Genomic DNA, 5,388 nt, shown 5'->3' on the forward strand with positions numbered 1-5,388 from the left:
ACACAGAGATTTGCAAATATTTGTATTTTTTTTTTAGTTTAAATATCACTTTAGGGGCTCCCTGGTGGCACAGGGGGTTGAGACACTGCCTTTGAAGCTGTTTGCAGCCTCTGCAGCGCAAGTTCGATCTCTGGCCGGCAGGAGAGCAACCCACATGGTACAGCAGACCTCTCCTGACTCGCCTGCTGTTCCCCTCAGCAGTGTACTTCGGTTGATCTGCCTGTTCTGTTCCCTGTTCTGTCTCTGGTGAATCCACTCACCTCCTGCACCTCTGGCCTGTACCCCAGCTCTTGTATGCATACATAAATCTTAAAAAAATGTGACTTAAACTATTTGAGGGCATTTAAAAAAATAATAAACCCCCCAAAATTTTATATAGCAGGTATGAGTGAAAAATTACAACTTTATATATGATGAGCAAAACAATAATCTGAACTATCTTTTAATAAAAAAATCCAAGAGTGTAAGTATAATACATACGATCAAGTGGGGTTTATTCTAATTATTCAATATTAGTAAGTTCATTACTATCACATTTTAATCTACCTAATAAGAAAATCATGTAATGCTAAACTGCAAAGGAAAATAGATTTTTATGTGGCAAAATACAGGAAAACTAGCTCAATAGCTCATCTTATTATATTCAAATTATTAGATACTTAATAATTTCAAGAAAAGAGTGATGTATGTTTTGAAAGTATTTAATATGCACAATAAAATAGGGAATTGAAAAACAATTCTAGGGGTAAAAGTTGAAAAGAAAGAGAACAAAGCTTTTTATTAGGAAAAATGTGATGACATTCTACTCTACTTATTTTTCTCTTTGACAAAGTGGTTATTAGTCTTGATCACATTTGGAATGTGGTCACCTGAGGGAATTGAAGGGGAAAGAGATAAATGAACCTTACATTAAGTTTGCCTCTATACCTCGTATTGTGCCAAACTTACGTAATCGCTTGGTTTGCTCAGCATTATCAAGAGAACTTTACTCACTTTGTAGCATAAAGTTAAGAAGCTTTTCATTGGCATATTTTAGAATTACCAAATTAATCATGTGTTTTAGGTATGTTAGAAGACTGGTTAATATTCTTGCATTTCTGCACACATTCTCATTTTTCATGTATCCTATCCTAATTTGATCTGTCATGTGATGAAGACAACCCCCTTATTCTCTGCGAAACCTAATAGAGAAAAACATGATGGGCAAACACAAGCATCCTGGAGAAGAAGTTTTAGGTCCTTATAAAAGCAGAGCCACAGCTCACCATGTACTCTTTCCTTTCTCTTTTCTAGGCGTCTGTTTCATTATCTGTGAAATTATCCTCAGTCTCATACTGACACTGTTTATATGGGTTGAATGAAAATAACATTGACATCATGAAGTAGAGTGCTCTATATAAATAAGATGTATTATTTTTACAAAAATGAATTATTTTGGAAAATTGGGAACATAACCACTTAAGGGGTGGAACATAGCAGCTGTTAAACAGTACACTTATAGAACTACAGTGCAATTTGGAAGAGGGTGCCAGGATCTGCTGTCTAATTTTATTTTTCAAAATGAAATTACTGGAAGAATTTAGCTCTGCAGCACAGTGCAATTATCTAAATGGGAATTGGCCAGGGAACAAGGGTTAATAACCTCATCCCTTTCAGAGTCTTAGTTTTAATTTGATAAAAAAAATGAGTTGATTTATACATTACCAAAAATGAAATGCAGATTAATAATATTTAAGTTTTCTAGTGACCCAATCCTCAGTTTATTTTCTATTTTTCTATAGGTAGATCCTAATATATTTATTCTATCTTAACCTAGACTGTTCAGATTATTGAAGCCCATATCTTAAAAAAAATAATTGGCAAATTATGATGAACTTAGAATATTGGCAGCAAACCTATCTTATAGAGAGTGGTTATCATTTTAAAATCTAGCTTGATTTATGTGACTTTCAGCAGAAATATTCTGTCATAATTCCACCACCCCACTATTTCATCATCTTCAGTATACTCAGGAGATTAAGTTGGACACAACTTTATACATAGAATAGCATTAATTGTACTATGCAGGAGATAACTGTTAGTGTACAATTATTGAAGGCTTCAACCTGATGTCATCTTACTCCTTTTATTGCCAGTTGATCATTTTCTCATATAATCTAATTGTGCAAATAATTTTTAAACCTCTATTTTATATAGCAGCACAGTTATCCCCATCAATTATTGGAATGGAAAAGTGAAAATGAATGTAATTAGCTAGAATTTCTTTATTTTAGAACAATGCTGTAGTGGAGGGTTCTACCTTCTGAGTTTGGGGAGAAAATTGACAATAACGAATTGACTGACTCTGTGGGCTTTAAAGACCCATAGAGGTTTTAAATTTGTCTGATTGGTTTTTCTTTCTGCATGTAATCATATACATGAAGTTCTATTAAATAGTTTGTTGGAACTTATTCCAACAAGAATAAGAGGGCAAGAGGAAAGATATGAATTGCAATCTTGAGGGTGAAATCACTAATTCTCCTGTCCCCTATTGTTTTTAATTCTTTATTAATTTTGCATAGTAGAACTAGGGTCTAGGTCAGAGGTGTGGGGGTTAAGAGGATTCACCAGAGACAGAATGGGGAGCAGAATAGGTAGATTCACTGAAATATACTACTAAAGGAGCAGCGGGCAAGACAGGAGAGGTCTGCTACACTGTATGTGTGTTAGCTCCCTGGCTGGGAATAGAACTCAGGTCTTGGTAGTGATAGCACTGACTTAACCCATAGGCCACTAGAGAGGCCCCTGGTCCCCATTCTTTCTGGGAGAACTACACTAATTATTCTCATAGTTGGACCTGACTTATGAGCACAATATGATTGATGTTCTTTGTTCCCTTTCCCCATGGCAAATCTTGAAGCCTTGGCTGATAGGTGTTAGAAAATAGTGGTGTTAACCTCAGCTTCTGTCCCTTACTGACCTTAAGAAATAATGCCCCTGGGCCTCCCCGGTGGCAAAGCGGTTGAGTGCTGGGCTGCAAAGCTGCCTGCAGCCTCTGCAGCACCAGTTCGATCCCTGGCTGCCGGGCGAGGTTCCCACATAGCTTGCAGACCTCTCCTGCCGCACCCGCTGCTCCCCTCAGCAGTGTATTTTGTCAGTCTGCCTGTTCTGCTCCCCGCTCTGGCTCTGGTGAATTCTCTCACCCTCCCGTGCTTCTGACAGTACCCAGTGCTTGTATAAATAAATAAATAAATCTTTAAAAAAAAAAAAAAGGAATAATGCTCCTGAAAAATGGTACTGGATATGTTGGGTGAATGAGAAATCCGCTGAGAAATGGAGTTGTTATTAACTACTGCATAAGTTATCCCATATTTACAGTTATACTCCTAAGTGACTTGTAATCATAGGTTACCTAATTATACACAACGTAAAATAAGTCAAACCAGATCTACTTCACTAATTCTTTTTATGTTGAGAGCAATTGATAATCTCTTTTACCAGAAAAGTGATAAGTATGTAAATACTTTCTAATGCACACCAAAACTATTCTGAGATTCAAATTAGGTTATTCATTTTAATCTCTTTTGAAAAATTTATAAGACAATTTAATGAGCACTTTATCTTTTTTGTTTTTTTACTTTATGTATCTTACTAAACTCATATGAGAAAAAGTAAGATTTTTAAAGTTTCCACACATTAGTAAATATATCACAGTTGCAGTTGTTAGTAAGATTTGAAATATTGGCTTGTTTTGTGTTCTTCATATCATATTTCTGAAAGGCACTTATTTTAATAAGGAATACCTGCCTTATTATATGCAAGAAAAAAAAAACAAAATGATTTCATTAAAAAGGCAACTCAAAATTTCTTTTCAGATAATTTTGTAAGTCACATTTTGATACCCATAGCAAATGGTTGAGAGAATAAGTTTAGGAACTACTAAATGGAAGATGTGGAGATAAAAAAAAAACTTCATTAATCAACAATCTAACTGCTGATAATCGAATCAATAAGGGCTCAGCTTTGTACTTCCATTTACTCATGCAAATCAAGCTAATGATTTTGACATTTTCAGTTAGGAAGTGTTTTCTTTAGTCTGAATATCTCATCCTACCTGGGTGACATATAGAACTGAAATTAGGGAGGCACATGGTAAAAATAATACTTTGGATTTTTTAAAGGGGCACATTTGCCTTTTTACATAAATGTCAATAAGTATTTAGTACACTGTTAAAGTCCAATAAGGTATTCCTCCCAGTGACACTGGTAGATACTCATTTTCTTGAACTCCACACTTCAGTGGAGTTCATCCTTTAAAAGCAAATTTAATAATAAAAGTTCCAGAAGCTTGGAAAAAAGGAGGACTGATGGCATAAGAAGAGCAACTCTTTTCACCTCACTTGGTATTCTTCAACTTAACTTCCATCACAAGTCTGACAATTCTACGTATCCTCAGGAATTTTGCCAACTTGCTCCTTTCTCTAAAATCACCCATGGAGAACACCAGAAAAGCAATTGTTACAATACTATCTTGTTTTATTATAATTCCTTAACCTTTTCTGTAGATAAATTATACTATAAATGAAGAGGGAGGCAGATTTACTGTGAAATTAATGAGCTCAAGGTTCAGGTTTTTATACACATGAACCTCTCTGAGTATTGGAGTTTATAGTGTTCTAGGCAGGGAGGGGAAGCAGGATTGCAAGTAAAAAGCATTTCTATGCAGCCATTTCTGGTAGAATGCCAAAACTACTCAAAAGAAAGTTATTTAGATTTCTGAGATGTCTGTTAATTTTTTTTCATTTTTAAAAATGTATTTACTTTCATACTTAGATTCATATTTATAACCTATTGTTTTTATAGATGAGGATCAACAATTTCATAAAATTTTGATCTTTAGAATCCTCCATTTTCTCCCCAGGGAAAACAAGTTTAGGTGGTATCTGTTATACTTCTCACTGGTTTTTAAAATAAAGCCCCTATACACTAATCTACTGACCTCAAATGTTACCCATTGTCAAATCTCAGTGGTTCAAAACAACATGTATTAATTTAACTCATGAGTCTATAGGAGAGTGATTTCAACCAGGTTGAGCTGAACTCACAAATCTGTGGTCAGTTGACTGGAAGTTGGGCTGTGGTGGTTTTAGTTTGGATAACTGGGGTTACTTGGCTCTATTCTATAATCTTTGTCCTTTAGTTTGCTAGTCTGGGCATATTTTCAAAGCAAGGGCAGAGGGAAAGTAGAGTAAGTTAGAGGAACTTGGAAAAGCTTGTTGAAGAATCTCTGCTTTCCTAACAACCACTGACCAAAGCAAATCACATGGATGACCTAACTCAGAATCCAGGGATGCAAAATCAATTCATAACTCTGGAAAAGGTTAATCAAAAGATGTAGAGGCTCTACCT

Source organism: Talpa occidentalis, unplaced genomic scaffold (assembly GCF_014898055.3).
Source record: "Talpa occidentalis isolate TD23 unplaced genomic scaffold, MPIMG_talOcc4v2.1 talOcc4.7, whole genome shotgun sequence".
In the NCBI taxonomy this organism is placed as follows: domain Eukaryota; kingdom Metazoa; phylum Chordata; class Mammalia; order Eulipotyphla; family Talpidae; genus Talpa; species Talpa occidentalis.